Source organism: Triticum urartu, chromosome 3A (assembly GCF_056163025.1).
Source record: "Triticum urartu cultivar PI428250 chromosome 3A, HENAU_Tu73, whole genome shotgun sequence".
Lineage (NCBI taxonomy): Eukaryota > Viridiplantae > Streptophyta > Magnoliopsida > Poales > Poaceae > Triticum > Triticum urartu.
In genome coordinates, this window is record NC_141875.1 from 239,548,895 (window position 1) to 239,573,185 (window position 24,291).

Genomic DNA, 24,291 nt, shown 5'->3' on the forward strand with positions numbered 1-24,291 from the left:
CAATAAATTAGGGTTGAACACTCTACCCTCGAACACTGTTGCGATCCCCTATACTTGTGGGTTATCAGGCACCGCTAATGAGATGGCAACAATTTATGATACTAGGTACAAACTGTGACACTATGTTAGGATGCTTTTGGTTGATGGTGTGGTGTGAATGCGTTGGGACCATGACAGTGTCTGAATCACATCTAACAAATGATTTGTAACAACGAAAGAGGGTCTAACCTTCTCTGCACATGCCAGAAACTTCCTCCCATTGTCCATAGATTCAAACACAACTAGCTTCATGCATGGAGATTGATGGTGACAACGAGCAGATAGATCTTCAGCCACCCCGCTCCATTCGTTGCCACTGATGGTCCTAGGGAGCTACAAGAGGAAGAAATGACTCAAGTCGACCGCTGGTTAAAAATCCTTCATTCCAAGTCATAGCCCGGGGGAGAGAAGAGAGGCATACCCGGGTGGTGAAGGAGTCATCGCCAGAGGAGGAACCGCTAGAGAGGTCTTTGAAGAAGACCATGGCGACCCCGGCAGTAGGATGTGAGACGGCTAGAGCGAGGAAGCAGCTATAGCTTAGGAAGGAAGGAAGGAAGGAGGAAACAGGGGAAATGTGACCTGTGGTCGGGGAGAAAAGGGGGTGGGGAAGGGGGAGGGGGCGGGGTAGATATTTTGGCGATAGGCCAAAATTTTGGAAATGTGGAGGGAAACATTGCGCACGGTGCCGCCGGACCATTCACTTTGAACGATTGTGTGCATCACAAATGATTCTTCTGCTCTACGCACATGGGATGAGTTTGATAATTCAAATTTTGGTGGAAATTTCCCCAGGTACATCATTGCATAATTTAACAAAACTTGCTAATTTGGTCACACAAAAGAGCGTACAGCAGACAGACCACAGTTACTGAATCGAGCAATTTTAGTAGTAAAACAGAGCAGTTGACCTAAACATTGCTCTAACAAAATACCAACATTAAAAACAAAGCCTAAGTACGCGTAATTTTAACAAATCCATCGCCGCGCCGGCCTATGCATCGCCGGTGTGAGATGGGACGTCGATGACTTGTCCTGGCGACATGCCGCCGTTGGTGGACTCCGCGCCCCCTGCTGAAGTCAAGCGCGTCCTTGTCCTTGGTGCCACCCTCAAGGTTGTAGTACTCATAGTAGTGGCTGCGCTAGAGCTCGCGTTTGTACTCCATCGCCGACTCCTCGACGGACAGACTCTTCTCTACCTCGACCTCGGCCACGCGCAACTCCTCCTCCCGGCGCTCCTCGATCTCCGCCGCCTCCTGCATCTCCAGCTCCCACTCGCCGACCTCATGAGGAAGTAGGTGCTCCATGGCCACCGCCACCTTTTCGGGCGTGGGTTGCATGCTGGAGTGCGTGGTGGCCTAGAATATCTTGGCATGTGCATCCTTGATCTTGGCGTGGATGGCCTCGACCTAGGCCAGCGCGACATCGGTGGCACGGACGGCAGCTCGAGCGCTCTCGGCATTTGCTGTCGCCATCGCAGCAGCAGCTGCCGCCTTCTCGGCTGCTGCAACTGCCCTGTCGGCTGCCGTAGATGCCCTCTCGGTAGAAGCGGCCGCGCTCAATGCAGATGTGGCGGCACTGGGGGGGACGCGGCCATCGTACGGGCCTTCACGAAGTGTTTACACGGCGTCATCTTTGCAAGAAGGGGGTGCGGGAATGGGGATCGGGATTCGTGAATTCGGGGGTTGCCGGCGCTGGAGCAGATGAGCCGGCGAAGCTTAAGAAGGGAGACTTAAATAGTCCCAGATATTTTCATCGCAAACGGTTCCTAGAAAGAAACTGTGTGTTTTGTTGTAGATATTTTTTATTAGATGTGAAAGATGAATTTGGAGTAAAGTGGAAACGGATGGTGTTTTAAATGTACGAGAAATTTTGTAGTACTAATACAACTGTCTTGTCAAAATTTGGAAAATTTCAGGGGTTATTTGACCTTTTAAGACATTTAAGTGATTTTCTAGCCATTTAATGACCGTAATATAAATTTGAACTACATGTACATGCAACAGCTAACTATAACGGTTTTTAAACTCATATTTTGTATACTTGTGTGTGATTTAATTCCAGGTGTAGTAAATTGGAAGGAATTTTCAAACATATTGGTCTAACGGCTATGACACAATTAAGCACGGAGTGACATGGCATTTTAATTAATTTTTTTTAAAAAAATCGGAAACAGATGAAACCTTGGTTGATGTAATGTCATGCCACCAAGATGATGTGATAAAAAATTTGGCATGTTTGACGAAAGTTTGGACACCCCCCACAAACCGGAGCAACTCACTAGAAGGCTCGTGGTCCCGAGAGGGAACAATGCATGTTTGATGATGAACGGGAGATAGCTTCCTCTTACGGCCTTCAATTTTGTTCTATGTTTAACGTGCACTAATACAACTGTCATCTGAAAATTTGGAAAATTTCAGGGGTCATTTGGCCTTTTAAAGACATTTAAGTGATTTTCTAGCCAACTAATGACCGTAATTCAAATTAGAACTACATCTACATGCAACACCTAACCCTAATGGCTTGAAAAATCATATTTTTGTCTACTTGTGTGCGAGTTAAAAAATCATCACACGATGTAAATATCTGGTGTTCAAAAAAGAAAATGTAAAGATCTGGCAAGATAACCAGACCCCACATGATTGGCACTCTATCTCGCGGCTCGAAGTTTGGTACGTGATTGGCGGGGATCATTAATCAGACACGGTTTTTTATTGGAAACCGACAGCTATTATGTTCACACACGAATTTTGGCTATGATGTTCACACACAGATTTTGATGCGGGAATCGTGTGTATTCAAACTACAGTACTAGTAAATTCCGACAACCGGTGTGTGTAGTGTCCCTATCGATCTAGATTCCGGCCTCCAATAAATACTACCTTGCTCCCGTCGTCCCGCCTGCATTCTCATCTACATCCTCCCCTCGCTCGCCCCCCCCCTCTCTCTCTCTCAAATCTCTGCCATGGCGCCGCCGGTCTGCCCACGTGCCGACGAGGAGTCACCGCCCCCGAGGATGCTCACTCGAATAGCAGCAACGAGGACCCCTACGCGCCCTGGACGAGGTTGCGCCAGACCCCCCCAACTTTGGATTGGTTTTGGGGCCAGTACAATCTCACTAGTGCGCTTCGGTCCTAAACAAACGGTTTTAACCACTTTCCGCGATGGCATTTGGAACCGTCACCAAGTGAGTGTGTGCGATAGGGTGTCCTTCGCACACGACCTAGAAATTGTCGGGGATAGGCCCTCCTATGACCCAGGCTGGGGCCGTGTGGGATGGACGATGCATCGAAATCCAATCATTTCTGTAGGTATGTACATCCCACATGGTAATCCGAGAAAATCATTTCCGTAGGTATGTGCATCCCACACGGTGAATCCCAGAAAAACATTTCCGTAGGTATGTATATCACACACAGTCAATCCAAGGAATACGTTTCCGTTCTTATGTACATCCCACACAGTCACTCGAGGGAAAGCGTTTCCGTTCGTATGTATATCCCACACAGTTTTATGTGTAGGCTCGTGTGTGAAAGGTGTAAGTATCACACACGGTTTTCCATGGTTAACTGTTTGCTTTTATCAACTATATCACACACGATTTGGTGAAGAAAACTGTGTGGCATTGGGCTATCCATCGCAAGCGCTTTTTCTGCTAGAACCGTTTGCAAAGGTCCATGACACATTTAGCAGGTTTATTAGTTTATAATTAAAAATTCAAGTATTATGAAAATTCACATTTTATATAGAACAACTGTTTGCCAATTTCATATCAGGCACATAAATATATTATAACATCACAGTACGATAGCTACATGAAAATAGCACAGTACAACATATAGCCAGTTCAACATCATAAGAACAATATATTCATTTTCCTAATCGAGATCATCCAGGCTCGTCTTATCCACCTCTGCTTTCAGTTCAGTAAGAACCCGTTCTGCACAGGCCAGCTGGGAAAGTGCCTCCTCCTTCGCCAACACCATCTTAGGAAAGTCCTATTTAAAAAAAATCTGAGCTCATTCTCCACCTTCAACTTTTTATATTGCATCTTGAAATATGCTTCAGCGTTGACAACACTTTCTCTAAGCTTATGTGTGTTCTCTTCCTCATATATGCTCCAGAGCTTTGCTAGGCACATCTTCAAATACTGTGGCCACTCTTGATCAACCCACTCCTAGTAAGAACACTTCAGTTCATCCTATAATATTTCAAACTAGACCAGTAACAATTGTAGGGGAAATGGGTTTATAGCAACATAGAAAATAACTAATGCATATTTTGAAAAACTGAAGAAACATGTTAATTATGACATATCTTCTCAAAAAGATCAATGTGTAAATGAAATAATTGGTACTGAGACAAAAAGAAAATTCTGGAACATCAGAAGCTATAATTAGCTACAACAACAGTACAAGTTCTTACTCATGTACAATAAATAACAAATTGAGCATTTTATGAGGAAGGTAAATATAACTGCAACGGCATATCGATAGTGTTTGGATGACAACAAATTGATACTAACAGGTGTGTACGTGCACAAATTTAGTAACATGGAACTTATAGCACTAAGGCCGTTCACTATGTATGCCAAAACTGGGGAAAAGACAACTGCTGCTACATCTCGCACCGGTGCCCTGCACTGGCGAGCCGATGCAGCGGAAAAAATCAGGGACCCGGACTCCGGAGCACATAGTTGATCCGATGCCCAGCTCCTTCGTGCCATAAAGATTTAGTATTTTACTGCTTGGCTGCTCGGATGTGTGGACCAAAGTTGGCTGCACAAACTGCTGAAGCGGTGCCAAATAATTTTCTAATGGCACCGCTGTTGAGATGGCAACAATTTAAGATACTATGTAACGGCCTCGAAGCGGCTATATCTCCCATGTGTCGAAGCACGACTTAGAGGCATAACCGCATTGAAAGCAATGTCGCAAGTGAGGTAATCTTCGCAAACAACCCATGTAATACATAAGGGTAAAAGATACATAGTTGGCTTACAATCGCCACTTCACACAATACATGAATAAAGCATTACATCATCCAAATACAATCAAGGTCCGACTACGGAACCAAAATAAAAGAAGAACCCCAAATGCGACATGGTCCCCGATCGACCCCAAATGGGCTCCACTACTGAACAACTAGAATGAAGCAACACAAAGGACAATATCTTCATCGAGCTCCTCCTGAGCTTGGTTGCATCATCTGCACGGACTCATCGACACTTGCAAGCTGGTTTTGGAAGTATCTGTGAGCCACGGGGACTCAGCAATCTCGCACCCTCGCGATCAAGACTATTTAAGCTTATAGGAAGGGTACAAGGTATGAGGTGGAGCTGCAGCAAGCGACTAGCATGTTTGTTGGCTAACATACGCAAATGAGAGCGAGAAGAGAAGGCAAAAGCACGGTCGAAACAACTATGATCAAGAAGTGATCCTAGAACAACCTACGTCAAGCATTACTCCAACACCGTGTTCACTTCCCGGACTCCGCCGGAAAGAGACCATCACGGTTACACACGCGGTTGATGTATTTTAATTAAGGTCAACTTCAGGTTTTCTACAACCGGACATTAACAAATTCCCATCTGCCCATAACTGCGGGCACGGCTTTCGAAAGTTCAAATCCCTATAGGGGTGTCCCAACTTAGCCCATCACAAGCTCTCATGGTCAACGAAGGATATTCCTTCTAGCGGGAAGACCCGATCAAACTCGGAATCCCGGTTACAAGACATTTCGACAATGATAAAACAAGACCAGCAAAGCCATCCGAATGTGCCGACAAATCCCAATAGGAGCTGCACATATCTCGTTCTCAGGGCACACCGGATTGTCTAAACTTCCGGTAGGCTAGCCCAGAGTTGCCCCTGGTGGCCACCGGCGGCTGACAGGTTGGACCAACACTCAGAGGAGCACTGGCCCGGGGGGGTTTAAATAAAGATGACCCTTGAGCCGGCCGACTGAAGGGAAAGAAAAGGCTAGGTGGCGAATGGTAAAACCAATGTTGGGCCTTGCTGGAGGAGTTTTAGGGCCTGTTCGTGTCAAAGGAAAGAAAAGCATAGGATTGGAGGGAATCGTTGGAAATGGAGAGGAATGCAGTTGCAAAACATAGGATAGAAAACTGCAGCACCTGCATGCACAGTTGGCGTTTGGGAGAGAGGAAAAGTGACCATAGGAAATCTGCCCATGTGGGTCCCAGCCAGTTTATTTTAAACGTTGAAAAGGATAAGCACTACCTTCAATTCCTGTGCGTGTACATAGAGCGGCAGCTTTTCTCTTCCATCCCTCGGGCCTACGCGAAAACAAGCGCTCTGGGCAGATTTTTGTTTTCCCATGAAAACGCAGGTCTGTGAGACTTTCCATCGGATTGGAAAGGACGCGTTCCTTTGTATCCAACGGTGTTTCCTGCCCCAATTCCATAGGAACAAGTTTCCAGTGCATTTCTTTGGTTTTCCAACGTACCGAACAAGGCCTTATTCAAGGCGAACTATCAAGGGGTTCCCATTATATCCAACCACGTAAGGAACGCAAAATCCAGGAACATAACACCGATATGACGGAAACTAGGGCGGAAAGAGTGGAACAAAACACCAAGCAAAAAGGCCGAGCCTTCCACCCTTTACCAAGTATATAGATGCATTAATTAAATAAGAGATATTGTGATATCCCAACAAGTAAACAATGTTCCAACAAGGAACAACATCTCCATGTTCCAACAAGGAACAAACTTCAATCTGCACCTGCAACTAACAACGCTATAAGAGGGGCTGAGCAAAGTGGTAACATATCCAATCAACGGTTTGCTAGGACAAGGTGGTTTAGAGGCTTGGTTCAACAAGATGGGAGGCATGATAATCAAGTGGTAGGTATCGCAGCATAGGCATAGCAAAATAGCAAGCAACTAGCAAGCAAAGATAAAAGTGATTTCGAGGGTATGGTCATCTTGCTTGAAATCCTGCAAGGAAGAAGAACGAGTCCATGAAGAAGACAAACGGACGTAGTCGAACGGGTCCACACAAACGCGATGTTACCGGAACCAACCCGAAGAAGCAAACACCGGAAAGGAGCAAACAACATAGTAAACAACCCCCACATAATCATGGCATTATGCACAACCAAGTATGATGCATGTCCGGTTTAATGAGGCATGGCATGGCAAAGTGCACAAACAATCCTACAAATTAAGTGGAGCACAATATGCATCGGGATGCATATTGACAAAACACCACATTCCATTATTTAGTTTGATCTTGTTATGTACCCAACAATATTAAATGTTCTTAACATGACAAGGGGTTAAGCAAAAGAAAACTACCTATCTAGGCAAGTTTAAATGAGGCCGGAACACCAAACAACAAGTCCGGAAACTCCTCATGTGCATATATTAGGTTAGGTCCTGTTCTGCCCTAAACATTATTTTAGAGTTGTTAAACATGCAAGATGAGTGCACCAAGTAAATCTAGGCATTTTCTACCCCATTTACATATAAAGTTTATTAAAATCCGAGTTACGGTTAATTAGTTATGAATAAAAGCATTTTAGCATGGCATAGGAGTAGATTTAACCAAACATCATTTTAAACATTTTAAACATAGATGAAAGTTGGATATTATGAAACTAGATGAATTTCTAAGCACTTTTCATATATAAATTATTTACACATGATGCATGATTAATAAGTTATTATATGCATGACAACGAGGCTTTTTCTGTAAAAATTGCAGTCTCTGGATAATAGGAAAAATCGCAGATCTATAAAAAAACATATGCGGGACGAATCTGGAACAGGGGCCGAACAGGGCAGGCACTGGGGGCGGCTCACCATGGGCTTTGGCCCATTTGTACAGAGGCTTGGCAGGCCGGCGGGGCAAGCGGGCCGGCTGGATCTGGGAGGCTGCTGGCGACGCTGGGTCTTGGAGGCCGAAGGGGAAGCAGGCGGGGCGTGGTTAACGCGAGTGACCGGGCGCGTCATCCACCTCCCTCGAACAAAGTAGAGGCGAGGTAGGGGACTTGGCGCGGCGGCTTCAGGCGATGCGGGGCGCGCGACGAATCAGGGACTTGGCAGGGCGGCGGGTCACGCGGGGCCGTGGTCGACGCGGACGAGCGTACTAGCTCGATGCAGAGGAAGACGGCCAGGTTCACGGGACGATGGCTTGCTCGGACTTGGGCGGACAACGAAGAAGTTCCAGGCCGGCTGGACGGGACTTCGGGGCGCCGGCGGCGGGAACCGCGCGACGGGACGGAGGGGGCGCGAGCGAGGCTCTCGTCGAGGTCCTGCGGGAAGCAGAGCAGCGGCGCGACGCAGAGAAGCAGAGGGACTCGCGGCGGAGCTCGGTGCCTCGCCTCGCTGGAAGACGAATGGGACGGCGGCGGCCAGCGGCTGGTTCATGAGCAGCAGAGAGCGAAGGTTAGAGGAGAACCAGAGAAAAATGGAGAAGGGGCGCAAGGAGACGGCGACCTGCTGGCTTCGGTCGGCGCGGACGAGGAGAAGGCAGGGCCTCGGGCGCGGGGTAGTGAGGACGGCCTGCAGGAGCATGGTTGGGGAGGAGCAGGGGCACGCGAGGAGTTGCTGCAGTTCGCGTGTGTAACGCCCGGATAATCAAGCTACAGTAACCTCTGCTAATGATGCCTCGTCACCACTCTTACTGTTGTAAACCTCGCGATGATTCAATCCCATTCGAATTCAAATTTCAAAATCAAAGCAAACAATAAAAGTTTTTCAAAATTTAAAACAAAAGTGTTCGGGAGATGCCATATTTTGCATAGGTCAATATGGTGTAATAAACACAATTTTATAGACTGCCTAAGTATTTTAAAATAAATAAAGACAGAAAAGGAAAATAAATAAAAGAAAGAAACTAACAAAAAAAAAGAGAAGAAAGAGGGAACCCCCTCCCACGGCCTACTGGCCCAGTTGGCCGGCCCATTCGGGCGCAGGCCCAACCGGCCTTCCCCCCTCCCCTTATCCATCCCCCCCCAAACCCTAACCCACCCGATCCCCACTCACCCCCCTCCCCCCAGTCGCTCTCCCCCCTCCTCTCGCCTCCCGATCCGTTCTGGATCAGGGACGAACTGCCCCCCCCTCCCGCGACGCCAGCGCCCCACTTCCCCATCGCCTCGACCCCGACGCCGCGCCCCATCGCTCGTCGTCGTCCGAAGCCCGCGCCGCCGCTTGGACGTCGCCGCCTCGACCCCCGACGCCACCATCGCCTTCCTCCTCGCCGGCGCCATCGTCACCGGACCACCTCGACCCCCGCTGCCCCAGTCCCTACGGATCCGCGGTGAGGCCCCCGGCCTCCTCTCCCCCTGTCCTCGTACACGCGCGCCCCGCCGGATTTGCCTTGGCCGCCCCCTGCCGCCGCTCTCCCTCCGCCGTTCAGCCCGGCTGCTGCTGCTCCGTTGCGGAAGCCGTGCTGCCCCGCACCGGCTCGGCCGCGCCCGCTCAGCCTCGCGCGCGCCCGTGCGCCCCGGCACAACCCCGCTGCAGCCCCGCGCTCGCCCGCTCGTGCGTGGCCTCGCCCGCGCCCTTGCCCGCCGGCTGGCCGCGCCCGCTCACGGAGCGCTCCGGTGTCCCAGCCGCCCTGCCCTGCTCCGCTCCCTCCTGCGCCGCTCCTCGCCTTGCCGCTCCAGCCGCGCGGCCCCGCGACGGCCCGCAGCGCCGCCGCCCCCTGCGCACGCCTCCGCCTGCCGCGGCTGGCCGGCAAGCCTCGCCGAGGCCACGGCCTCACCCCGCCGCACTGGGCTACGGCCTCCGCCGGCGCCCCCTCTTGCCCCTTTCGGGTGCACGGGCGCCCGCGGGCGTTAGCGCCCGCTAACCACGCCTGTTATGGCCCCCCAGGGGCCTATGACAAAGGGGCCCACCCCACAGAACGTTTTAATAAAAAAAGGAAAAGAATTTAAAAAAATATATAATAATAATAAAAATAATTAATTAATTAATTAATTAATTAAGGAATTAATTAAGTTAATTAATTATAATTAGATTAACCTAATCACTAATTAACCTAATTAACCTATTAGCTTAATTAAACAGTAATTAGTTTAACTAAGACCTAATTAACCTAAACAGTGTATGACAGGTGGGTCCCACTGGACCCACATGTCAGTTTGACCCAGTCAACTCTATTGACTGCTGACGTCAGCATGACATCATGCTGATGTCATTAATTTATTTTCGAATTAATTTAAATAATTAATTAAATACCAGAAATTAATAAAATCTTTAGAAAATCATATCTTTTAATCCGTAACTCGAATTAAAATAATTCCTACATGAAAGTTGCTCAGAACGACGAGACAAATCCGGATACGCAGCCCGTTCGTCCACCACACATCCCTAGCATAGCAAAAACGCAACTTTCCCCCTCTGTTTCATCTGTGCGAAAACGCGAAACACCGGGGATACTTTCCCGGATGTTTCCCCCTTTCGCTAGTATCACCTCATACCGCGATAGGGCACCCCTAGCACCGCTACTTGTCATGTCATGCATCGCTATGCATCTGTTTGCTTAAATATTTATTGTTTCTCCCCCCTCTTCTCTCGCTAGACACCGAGACCGACGCCGCTGCTACCCAGTACGACTACGGAGTTGACGACCCCTCTCTCTTGCCAGAGCAACCAGGCAAGCCCCCCCTTTGATCACCAGATATCACCTACTCTTCTCTATACTGCTTGCATTAGAGTAGTGTAGCATGTTACTGCTTCCCGTTAATCCTATATTGATGCATATCCTGTCCTTGCTACTACTGTTGTTACCTTTACCTGCAATCCTAATGCTTAGTATAGGATGCTAGTTTATCATCAGTGGCCCTACATCCTTGTCCGTCTGCGATGCTATACTATCGGGCCGTGATCACTCGGGAGTTGATCACGGGTATATACTATATACTTTATACATGATACATGTGGTGATTAAAGACGGGTCGGCTTGAGGAGCACCCGCGAGTGGAGTTTTGAGGCGGAGCGGCAGGGCAGGTTCCAACCACCTAGGAGAGAGGTGGGCCTGGCCCTGGTCGGCGTTCGCGGATACTTAACACGCTTAACGAGATCTGGGTATTTGATCTGAGTTTGGCCATTTGGTCTATACGCACTAACCATCTACGCGGGAGTAGTTATGGGTATCCCGGCGTCGTGGTATCAGCCGAAGCCTTCTTGACGTCAGCGACGGAGCGGCGTGCACTGGATTGGACTGGAACGCCACTAGGCTAGGTCTGCTTCCGGCCGCCCACGCAACGTGCAGGTGTGCTAAGGGCGATGGGCCCAGACCCCTGTGCGCTTAGGTTTAGACCGGCGTGCTGACCTCTCTGTTGTGCCTAGGTGGGGCTGCGACGTGTTGATCTTCCAAGGCCGGACATGACCCAGGAAAGTGTGTCCGGCCAAATGGGATCGAGCGTGTTGGGGTATGTGGTGCACCGCTGCAGGGAAGTTAATCTATTCGAATAGCCGTGATCTTCGGTAACAGGACGACTTGGAGTTGTACCTTGACCTTATGACAACTAGAACCGGATACTTAATAAAACACACCCTTCCAAGTGCCAGATACAACCGGTGATCGCTCTCTCACAGGGCGACGAGGGGAGGATCATCGGTTAGGATTATGCTACACGATGCTACTTGGAGGTCTTCAGTCTACTCTCTTCTACATGCTGCAAGACGGAGGCTGCCAGAAGCGTAGTCTTCGAAAGGACTAGCTTTCCCCCTCTTATTCCGGCATTCTGCAGTTTAGTCCACAAATGATAGCCTTATTCCAGTTGATACCAATGCATACATATGTAGTGTAGCTCCTTGCTTGCGAGTACTTTGGATGAGTACTCACGGTTGCTTTCTCCTTCCCTTTCCTCTATCCTTTCTACCTGGTTGTCGCAACCAGATGTTGGAGCCCAGGAGCCAGACGCCACCATCGACGACGACTCCTACTACACCGGAGGTGCCTACTACTACGTGATACCCGCTGACGACGACCAGGAGTAGTTAGGAGGATCCCAGGCAGGAGGCCTGCGCCTCTTTCGATCTGTATCCCAGTTTGTGCTAGCCTTCTTAAGGCAACCTTGTTTAACTTATGTCTGTACTCAGATATTGTTGCTTCTGCTGACTTGTCTATGATCGAGCTCTTGTATTCGAGCCCTCGAGGCCCCTGGCTTGTAATATGATGCTTGTATGACTTATTTTATTTGTAGAGTTGTGTTGTGATATCTTCCCGTGAGTCCCTGATCTTGATCGTACACGTTTGCGTGTATGATTAGTGTACGGTCAAACCGGGGGCGTCACAAGTTGGTATCAGAGCCGACTGCCTGTAGGAATCCCCCTTCCACACTCCTTGGCCGAAGTCGAGTCTAGACATTGTAAAAACTTTTACTAACTTGGCTGTGTGCCTTACGGGCCCACGTCGCCATCGGGTGGTACTAGGATCCTTTACTCCTCGACCTTTACTCTGGGACTCTGAACTCCCTCCTACTCGGGTTAAACGATTTTACTAACTCTGACAATAGGGTCCCGTTACGACATTCACCCCAAAGTTGGATAAGCCCTAGTTGTTCTTTAGAGTAGTAATTGAACATTATCCACATTGTCATTTGACTCCTGTGAAAACATCTTTGTTTTCAGATGGAACCCACGAGGCAGGTCGTGCGCTACACGACGGCCATTGGTGCCTCAGGATCACCTGCTGTGTTGGTTGAGATGATGACCTATCTGGGTTATCGCTGGCACCCTGAGTACACCGTCTATGAGGAGTACCAGGACTTCAACCAGGAGCAGTACCGTGCCATCGTCCACCTCTACTCTCGAGAGTATGACTCCACTACCGTGCTGCACACTGCTCATGGTGTTGGAGTGACTATCGATATGGCAGTCCACGACGCTGCTTATGCTGCTCTGACATGTCTCCGTGGAGAGTATCATGAGTTGGATACCTCCCCCTTCAGGCACGTTGCTATCGCATCCGATGTTGGTGCGGAGGGTTACTACACTGCTGCCTACTCCACTGTCACCCGAGAGCCCTTCTACCATCAGAACCTGGTTCTGCATGCTGATGGGCTGGATCGCGCTAACCGAGCTCTTCGCCACGAGTTGTACACCACTCGTCAGCACCTCTACCGTGCTCTGACACTGTTGCACCCCTCTGTCCGATCTGGTGATCTATCGCGTTCTGCGGTCTACCCTGCCAGGACGTTGATGCCTCAGGGCGTCGGCTGGCCAGATGTGGGAGGCTACTCTCCTGCACTTGGCCCTCTTCTGCCACTTGAGCGTCAGGTTCTGCACCAGAGTACCCGCGGACCCCAGGTTGCCGACGTGGTGTACCCGATGCCACACTACCAGCTTTCAGGCTACAGCTACCTCCGCAGTACCGCGTGGGACTGATGTAGACTTGCTTGTTAGTGTTAGATGCATTCGCCGCGAGCCTGCGTGCCGCCTATGATGTCTTAGTCTATGTACCAAACTCTGTGTAACGAACTCCATGCATGATCTCTTTTGTAAGATATGCCGACTACTATGTAGTATTTATCGTGCTGTTTTCGTTGTGCATGTTTCATCATGAATGACTCTTGTTATTTTTGCAAATTTCTCAATGCTGAACTACCCCTGTTAAATATTAGCAGGATGGTTAGACCAGGTGGTCATGGTCGTGGTGGCAACGCCCCACCACCGCCTGAGTACATGGCTGGTATGGTCCAACAGCTTGAGATGAATCGCCAGTTCATGGAGAATATGATGGCTCAGTTTCCTCGCCCCAATATGAACCAGCAGCCAACCCCAATAACTATGCAGGATTTCATGCGCCTGAACCCAACTGTGTACCGCAGCTCAACTCAGCCTCTGGATGCTGATGACTGGCTCCGTGACATCACCTATGAGATGGAGTCTGCTAAGGTAGCCCCTGCCAGCTATGTCACCTTTGCTTCCTTCTTCCTGAAGGGACCCGCAGCTCAATGGTGGGACAGCCACAGGCGTACACTGCCAGCTGGAACAATCATCACCTGGCCAGACTTCCAAGCTGCCTTCCGTGCTCGCTTCATTCCTCAGGGAGTCATGGACCGGAAGAAGCGTGAGTTCCGCAACCTCACCCAGGGCAACAAAACTGTGGAAGCTTACCAGCGGGAGTTTCTTGACTTGTCCCGCTATGCTGAAGAAGACATTGCAACTGATGCACGCAGATAGGAGAAGTTCCGTGATGGCCTTCAAGCTGACATCAAGCTCGCACTTCTAGTGCATGACTTTGCTGATTTCGCCACTCTGGTGAACAAAGCCATCAATGTCGAAACTGGTCTGCAGGAATACCAGAGCTCTCACAGGCGCAGCCGTGACACGGGCTCATCTTCGGGCCCGTCCTCGCAAAAGCGCAAGATATGGATTCCCAACAGCATGTACCAGCCGAATGCACCTGCCCCAAGGCAGTCCTATGCTGCACCTCGTCTGCCTACGGCTCCAACTAGGCAGCCAAGGCTTCCAGCTCCACCACCCCAAGCTCCTGTTCCTACTCCCGAGAATGGTTTGTGCTTCAGATGTGGACAACCAGGGCACCGTGCTAGGGAATGCAACCAGAACCAGAATCAACTGGCCCTTCCAGCAACTGGCCGTGGAAGCAATCAGCCCCGCAGCAACAGTGCCAAGTCTTATGGTCGTGTTCATGCCAACCATGTTGATCTCAATGAAGCTCAAGACCAGCCTGCTACTGTGATGGGTACCCTCCTCGTAAATTCAGTACCAGCATCCGTTTTATTTGATACAGGTGCATCGCATTCATTCATGTCAGAAGGTTTTGCATGCTTGCACGACATTAAATGTGAGAACATGGATGCTTCACTATTAGTACACACCCCTGCGGGCCAATGTCGAACCTCCATGATTTGCAACGACGTCCCTGTAGAAATCGAAGGACTGGAATTCCTTGTCTCTCCCATCGTACTGAAGTCCTGTAGCATTGATCTCATTCTGGGAATGAATTGGTTAAAAGCACATACTGCTTCTATAGTTTGCGCCACTAAGGTCGTCCATCTGCTACACCCTTCTGATGAAATAATAGCTTATCAAGCTCATCTAGTTCAGAACGCCGAGGCACGACTTTATGCCTTGAATGCGTTGAACGCTGCACCACTCGAGGGCATTGAAAACGTTCCCGTCGTTCGTGAATTCCAAGATGTATTCCCAGAAGAACTTCCAGGGATTCCCCCTGCTAGAGCTGTCGAATTCATCATCGACTTGAAACCCGGCACTACCCCTATAGCTAAACGACCCTACAAGATGCTGCCGCATGAACTCCTTGAGCTTAAGGAGGAAATCGACAAATCTCTTGTCAAAGGTTTCATTCGCCCAAGTTGCTCTCCTTGGGGAGCACCTTCTCTCTTTGTTAGGAAGAAGGATGGGACAAACCGATTGGTCCAAGACTACCGTCCTATAAACCAAGCTACCATTCAGAATAAATACCCTCTTCCTCGGATCAATGATCTTTATGATCAACTGGCTGGTTCATCAGTGTTCTCCAAACACGACTTGAGGTTGGGTTACCACCAGATCCGTGTTCGTGAAGAGGACATCCCAAAAACCGCCTTCGTGACTCGGTATGGATCATACGAGTACACCGTCATGTCATTCGGCTTAACGAATGCTCCAGCCACCTTCTCTCGTCTGATGAATTATATATTCATGGATTACCTCGACAAGTTCGTCGTGGTTTATTTGGACGATATCCTTGTGTTTTCCAAGAACAAGGAGGAACATACTGAACATCTTCGTCTTGTGCTGGAAAAGCTTCGGGAGCATCAGCTGTATGCTAAGTATTCCAAGTGTGAATTATGGCTTCCCGAAGTAACCTATCTTGGGCATGTCATCTCCAAAGATGGTATTGCCGTCAACCCTGAACGAGTTCAGGCTATTCTCGATTGGACTCCTCCGAAGAATGTGAAGCAAGTCCGAAGTTTTCTCGGTCTCGCCAGCTATTGCCGTCGATTCGTCGAGAACTTCTCCACGATTGCCAGGCCCCTGACTAATCTGTTGCATAAGGGTGTCAAGTTTGACTAGACAGACAAGTGTCAGGAAAGTTTCCAGGTGCTCAAAGACAAGTTGACTTCTGCCCCCGTACTTGCTCCACCTGATACTAAGAAGGACTTCGTCATTTACTGCGACGCTTCCCGTCAAGGATTAGGCTGTGTCCTAATGCAAGAGCGCAGAGTGATTGCTTATGCCTCTCGCCAATTGCGCCCTCACGAAGAAAACTACCCAGTTCACGACCTCGAGCTTGCTGCTGTCATTCATGCACTAAAGCAGTGGCGACATTACCTTCTCGGTAATCGTTGCGAGATCTTCACCGACCATCAAAGTCTGAAGTATCTGTTTACTCAGCCAGATTTGAACCTACGCCAGCAAAGATGGATGGAGACTGTTGCAGACTTTGACGTGGGTATATCCTATACCCCCGGCAAGGCTAATGTAATGGCTGATGCCTTGAGCCGCAAGTCTTACTGCAACCACCTCCAGGTCCACAAAGTTCAGCCCTCGCTTACCGAAGAATTTAGAAGGCTGAACCTCCATATTGTTCCCCCGGGATCACTCGCTCCCCCTCCCGAAGGTTTCCCCAAACAGAACCTCCATGTTGTTTCCAAGGGTTCTCTCAATACCCTGGTTGCGAAACCAGATCTTGTGGACACCATCAAATGGATACAGAAGTGTGATGATGAAGTCCTCAAGATTAAGCGCGACCTCAAAAGAGGAAAGCCCTAATTCTTCACGATCGCCGACGATGGCGCCTTGTATTTCAAAGGCCGCCTAGTGGTACCATGTTCGAAGAAAAACCTGGATAAGACTAAAAGGGTTATGCAAGAAGCCCATGATACGCCTCTGTCCATCCATCCTGGTAGTACAAAGATGTACCAGGATATTCGTCAAAGATTCTGGTGGTCTAATATGAAGCAGGACATTGCTCGTTATGTTGCTGAGTGTGACTTTTGTCGCCGAATCAAAGCAGAGCATCAAAGGCCTGCTGGAACTCTGCAACCTATCTCTATTCCTGAATGGAAATGGGACCATGTTGAGATGGACTTCGTCACTGGTTTTCCCAAATCGCAGAAAGGTAATGATGCTATTCTTGTCGTCATTGACCGGCTTTCCAAAGTTGCCCATTTTCTGGCGGTCAAAGAGACAATCACTGCTAGTCAGCTTGCTACTCTCTACATGGCCAGAATTGTTTCACTTCACGGAATTCCACTGGTTATCAGTTCAGACCGTGGCAGCTTATTCACTTCAAGATTCTGGGCAAGTTTCCAAGAAGCTATGGGGACTCATCTGTCGTTCAGTACTGCGTTCCATCCTCAGTCGCAAGGACAGGTTGAACGTGTCAACCAAGTTCTTGAAGCCATGCTTCGAGCTTGTGTAATCTCATTCGGCAAGAAATGGGAGGAATCTCTTCCATATGCCGAGTTCTCTTATAATAATAGCTATCAAGCTAGTCTGAAGATGTCCCCCTTCGAAGTGCTATATGGACGAAAGTGTCGAACCCCACTGAACTGGTCAGAAACTGGGGAACGCCCACTCTTCGGTCCGGATATTATCCAATAGGCCGAAGAACAAGTTCGCATTATTCACGAGAATCTCAAGACTGCTCAGTCACGTCAGAAAAGTCAGTATGACCGTCATCACCAAGACATGGTCTATCAACCTGGCGAAAAGGCTTATCTTCGAGTTACACCAATGAAGGGTGCACACCGCTTCGGGATCAAAGGAAAGTTAGCTCCCCGCTATATTGGTCCTTTCACTATTCTCGAAAGGTGTGGAAAAGTGGCATATCAACTGGAGCTTCCGCCGAACCTTTCTCAGGTTCACGATGTGTTCCACGTGTCACAACTCCGCCGTTGCTTCAAGGATCCAATCCGAGCAGTGGACCATGAAGTGCTCGAATTGCAAAAGGACCTCTCCTATAAAGAGCATCCGGTCCGCATTCTCGACCAAGCTGAACGCCGCACCCGTCAGAAGGCGATCAAGTTCCTCAAGGTCCAGTGGTCGAATCACTCTGAAGACGAAGCCACCTGGGAACGCGAGGATCGTCTTCGCGATGAATACCCTGCACTGTTTCCTTCTACCTCCTAAATCTCGGGACGAGATTTCTTGTAGTGGAGGAGATTTGTAACGCCCGGATAATCAAGCTACAGTAACCTCTGCTAATGATGCCTCGTCACCACTCTTACTGTTGTAAACCTCGCGATGATTCAATCCCATTCGAATTCAAATTTCAAAATCAAAGCAAACAATAAAAGTTTTTCAAAATTTAAAACAAAAGTGTTCGGGAGATGCTATATTTTGCATAGGTCAATATGGTGTAATAAACACAATTTTATAGACTGCCTAAGTATTTTAAAATAAATAAAGACAGAAAAGGAAAATAAATAAAAGAAAGAAACTAACAAAAAAAAAGAGAAGAAAGAGGGAACCCCCTCCCACGGCCTACTGGCCCAGTTGGCCGGCCCATTCGGGCGCAGGCCCAACCGGCCTTCCCCCCCTCCCCTTATCCATCCCCCCCCAAACCCTAACCCACCCGATCCCCACTCACCCCCTCCCCCCAGTCGCTCTCCCCCCTCCTATCGCCTCCCGATCCGTTCTGGATCAGGGACGAACTGCCCCCCCGTCCCGTGACGCCAATGCCCCACTTCCCCATCGCCTCGACCCCGACGCCACGCCCCATCGCTCGTCGTCGTCCGAAGCCCGCGCCGCCGCTTGGACCTCGCCGCCTCGACCCCCGACGCCACCATCGCCTTCCTCCTCGCCGGCGCCATCGTCACCGGACCACCTCGACCCCCGCTGCCCCAGTCCCTACGGATCCGCGGTGAGGCCCCCGGCCTCCTCTCCCCCTGTCCTCGTACACGCGCGCCCCGCCGGATTCGCCTTGGCCGCCCCCTGCCGCCGCTCTCCCTCCGCCGTGTAGCCCGGCTGCTGCTGCTCCGCTGCGGAAGCCGTGCTGCCCCGCACCGGCTCGGCCGCGCCCGCTCAGCCTCGCGCGCGCCCGTGCGCCCCGGCACAACCCCGCTGCAGCCCCGCGCTCGCCCGCTCGTGCGTGGCCTCGCCCGCGCCCTTGCCCGCCGGCTGGCCGCGCCCACTCACGGAGCGCTCCGGTGTCCCAGCCGCCCTGCCCTGCTCCGCTCCCTCCTGCGCCGCTCCTCGCCTTGCCGCTCCAGCCGCGCGGCCCCGCGACGGCCCGCAGCGCCGCCGCCCCCTGCGCACGCCTCCGCCTGCCGCGGCTGGCCGGCGAGCCTCGCCGAGGCCACGGCCTCACCCCGCTGCACTAGGCTACGGCCTCCGCCGGCGCCCCCTCTTGCCCCTTTCGGGTGCACGGGCGCCCGCGGCCGTTAGCGCCAGCTAACCACGCCTGTTACGGCCCCCCAGGGGCCTATGACAAAGGGGGCCCACCCCACAGAATGTTTTAATAAAAAAAGGAAAAGAATTAAAAAAAATATATAATAATAATAAAATTAATTAATTAATTAATTAATTAAGGAATTAATTAAGTTAATTAATTATAATTAGATTAACCTAATCACTAATTAACCTAATTAACCTATTAGCTTAATTAAACAGTAATTAGTTTAACTAAGACCTAATTAACCTAAATAGTGTATGACAGGTGGGTCCCACTGGACCCACATGTCAGTTTGACCCAGTCAACTCTGTTGACTGCTGACGTCAGCATGACATCATGCTGATGTCATTAATTTATTTTCGAATTAATTTAAATAATTAATTAAATACCAGAAATTAATAAAATCTTTAGAAAATCATATCTTTTAATCCGTAACTCGGATTAAAATAATTCCTACATGAAAGTTGCTCAGAACGACGAGACAAATCCGGATACGCAGCCCGTTCGTCCACCACACATCCCTAGCATAGCAAACACGCAACTTTCCCCCTCTGTTTCATCTGTGCGAAAACGCGAAACACCGGGGATACTTTCCCGGATGTTTCCCCCCTTCGCTGGTATCACCTCATACCGCGATAGGGCACCCCTAACACCGCTACTTGTCATGTCATGCATCGCTATGCATCTGTTTGCTTAAATATTTATTGTTTCTCCCCCCTCTTCTCTCGCTAGACACCGAGACCGACGCCGCTGCTACCCAGTACGACTACGGAGTTGACGACCCCTCTCTCTTGCCAGAGCAACCAGGCAAGCCCCCCCTTTGATCACCAGATATCGCCTACTCTTCTCTATACTGCTTGCATTAGAGTAGTGTAGCATGTTACTGCTTCCCGTTAATCCTATACTGATGCATAGCCTGTCCTTGCTACTACTGTTGTTACCTTTACCTGCAATCCTAATGCTTAGTATAGGATGCTAGTTTATCATCAGTGGCCCTACATCCTTGTCCGTCTGCCATGCTATACTATCGGGCCGTGATCACTCGGGAGTTGATCACGGGTATATACTATATACTTTATACATGATACATGTGGTGATTAAAGACGGGTCGGCTTGAGGAGCACCCGCGAGTGGAGTTTTGAGGCGGAGCGGCAGGGCAGGTTCCGACCACCTAGGAGAGAGGTGGGCCTGGCCCTGGTCGGCGTTCGCGGATACTTAACACGCTTAACGAGATCTGGGTATTTGATCTGAGTTTGGCCATTTGGTCTATACGCACTAACCATCTACGCGGGAGTAGTTATGGGTATCCCGGCGTCGTGGTATCAGCCGAAGCCTTCTTGACGTCAGCGACGGAGCGGCGTGCACTGGATTGGACTGGAACGCCACTAGGCTAGGTCTGCTTCCGGCCGCCCACGCAACGTGCAGGTGTGCTAAGGGCGATGGGCCCAGACCCCTGTGCGCTTAGGTTTAGACCGGCGTGCTGACCTCTCTGTTGTGCCTAGGTGGGGCTGCGACGTGTTGATCTTCCAAGGCCGGACATGACCCAGGAAAGTGTGTCCGGCCAAATGGGATCGAGCGTGTTGGGGTATGTGGTGCACCGCTGCAGGGAAGTTAATCTATTCGAATAGCCGTGATCTTCGGTAACAGGACGACTTGGAGTTGTACCTTGACCTTATGACAACTAGAACCGGATACTTAATAAAACACACCCTTCCAAGTGCCAGATACAACCGGTGATCGCTCTCTCACAGGGCGACGAGGGGAGGATCATCGGTTAGGATTATGCTACACGATGCTACTTGGAGGTCTTCAGTCTACTCTCTTCTACATGCTGCAAGACGGAGGCTGCCAGAAGCGTAGTCTTCGAAAGGACTAGCTTTCCCCCTCTTATTCCGGCATTCTGCAGTTCAGTCCACAAATGATAGCCTTATTCCAGTTGATACCAATGCATACATATGTAGTGTAGCTCCTTGCTTGCGAGTACTTTGGATGAGTACTCACGGTTGCTTTCTCCTTCCCTTTCCTCTATCCTTTCTACCTGGTTGTCGCAACCAGATGTTGGAGCCTAGGAGCCAGACGCCACCGTCGATGATGACTCCTACTACACCGGAGGTGCCTACTACTACGTGATACCCGCTGACGACGACCAGGAGTAGTTAGGAGGATCCCAGGCAGGAGGCCTGCGCCTCTTTCAATCTGTATCCCAGTTTGTGCTAGCCTTCTTAAGGGAACCTTGTTTAACTTATGTCTGTACTCAGATATTGTTGCTTCTGCTGACTCGTCTATGATCGAGCTCTTGTATTCGAGCCCTCGAGGCCCCTGGCTTGTAATATGATGCTTGTATGACTTATTTTATTTGTAGAGTTGTGTTGTGATATCTTCCCGTGAGTCCCTGATCTTGATCGTACACGTTTGCGTGTATGATTAGTGTACGGTCAAACCGGGGGCGTCACAGCGTGCTCCGGCACGGGCGGAGCCATCAGCGAGGAGAAGAGAGGTGAGGTGCGCTCGGGAGCTGCGCTGTTGCTGCGGCCTCAAGAAGAAAACAGAGGAGGAACTCCTCTCTTGTGGGCTGGATCTTGGCAAGGAGGAGTTGGTGGCGAGCGATGGTTGGTGGGGAATGGATCCCGAGAGGGATTTGGTTGGCGACGGGACAAGCTCCCGAGGAACATGGGTGGCGGCGGCGGAAGGATTAGATGGATCGATGGGACAGGACTAGGGTTCCATCTATTTATATAGCAACGAGAATTTTTGGGTAGGGGTATTTGGTTCCTCCGATTTTAATAGGACAGTCGAGAAATAAAAGATAGGAAGACCAAATAGGAAAAAGGAGATGTTCTGTAGATGTTTGGGGATGATCCGGACACGTCGGTGACGACTGCTCGGGTCGGGTCCGGGACAATTTTCGGATGCATGAGGGGTGGGCCGCGGGCTGACGAGAGAAGTTAGGTTGGACCTGGCGGTAGGTAGCCTGTGCAGATGGTCTCGAGCTGAGTGAAGAGAAGAGAGGGAGGCCCGGCGACTATTTCCGGAGACCGAAAACATCCGACGTTAGACCGGCTATATTGCCGCTATATTTATTCGGTGGGGCATCAAACGGACTTCGAATGCAATGAAACTTGGCGGGCGTTCTACTGAAACAAAACGACATCGCACGCCAACTTTCATCCCATTCCGAGAACATTCTCCGGCCACTTATAAAATAATATTTCGGACATGCCGCGGGCGCGTGCAAGTGTGGTTGGGCTCAGAACGGACAACGGACAGAACTCGGGGAACCCGGACGAATGCAAGTTTTAAAACATGATGATGCAATGCACATGATGACATGATGAAATGCAACACGCAAGCCAATGACAAGGCAACAACAGCGAATAACTGGAGGACACCTGGCACATCGGCCTCGGGGCGTTACAACTAGGTACAAACTATGACACTGTCTTAGGATGTGTTTGGTTGAAGGCGTGGTATGAATGGGTTGGGACCGTGATAGTGTCTGAATCTCATCTAACAAATGATTTTTAACAATTAAAGAGGGTCTAACCTTCTCTGCACATGCCATAGACTTCTTCCCAATGTCCACAGAATCAAAGGCAACTAGCTTCACGCATGGAGATTGATGGTCACAACATGCAGATAGATCTTCAGCCACCCCGCTCCACTCGTTCCCACTGATGGTCTTAGGGAGCTACAAGAGAAAGAAATGACTCAAATTGACCGCCGGGTAAAAATCCTTCATTCCAAGTCATAGCCCAAGAGAGAGAAGAGAGGCATTCCCGGGTGGTGGAGGAGTAGTCACCGGAGGAGGAACCGTTGGAGAGGTCTTTGAAGAAGACCATGGCGACCCCGGAGGTAGGATGCGAGACGGCGAGAGTGAGGAAGCGGCTATAGCTTAGCAAGGAAGGAAGGAAGGAGGAAACAAGGGAAATGTGACTTGTGGTCGGGGAGAAAAGGGGGTAGGGAATGGGGGAAGGGGGCGGGGGTAGATATTTTGGAGGTACGCCAAAATTTTGGAAATGTGGAGGGAAACTTTGCATGAGGTGCCGGCGGACCATTCACTTTGAATGATTGTGTGCATCGCAAATGATTCTTCTGCTTTACGCGCATGGGATGAGTTTCATAATTCAAATTTTGGTGGAAATTTCCCTGGGTATGTCATTGCATAATTTAACATCGCTTGCTAATTTGGGCACACAAAAGAGCATACAGCAGACAGACCACACTTACTGAATCGAGCAATTTTAGTAATTAAACAGAGCCAGTTGACCTAAACATTGCTCTAACAAAAGATGAGCATTAAAAACAAAGCCTAAGTACGCATAATTTTAACAAATCCGTCGCCACGCCGGCCTATGCATCGCCGGTGTGAGATGAGACGTCGATTTGTCCTGGCGACATGCCACCATTGGTGGACTCCGCGTCCCCCTGCTGAAATCGACCACGTCCTCGTCCTCGTCCTCGGCGCCGGGCTCAAGGTTGTAGTACTATTAGTAGTGGCTACGCCAGAGCTCGCGTTGGTACTCCATCACCGATTCCTCGACGGATAGACTCTTCTCTACCTCGACCTCAGCTACGCGCAACTCCTCCTCCCGGCGCTCCTCGACCTCCGCTGCCTCCTGCATCTCCAGCTCCCGCTCGGCGACCTCATGAGGAAGCAGGTGCTCCATTGCCACCGTTGCCTTTTCGGAGGTGGGTTGCATGCTGGAGTCCGAGGTGGCCTGGAATATCTTGGCGTGTGAATCCTCGATCTTGGCGTGGATGGGCTCGACCCGGGTCAGGGCGACATCCGCGGCACGGATGGCAGCTTGAGCGCTCTCGGCGTTTGCAGCCGCCGTCGCAACAGCAACTGCAACCGTCTCGGCTTCTGCGGCTTCCCTATCGGCTGCCGTAGACGTCCTCTTGGTGGAAC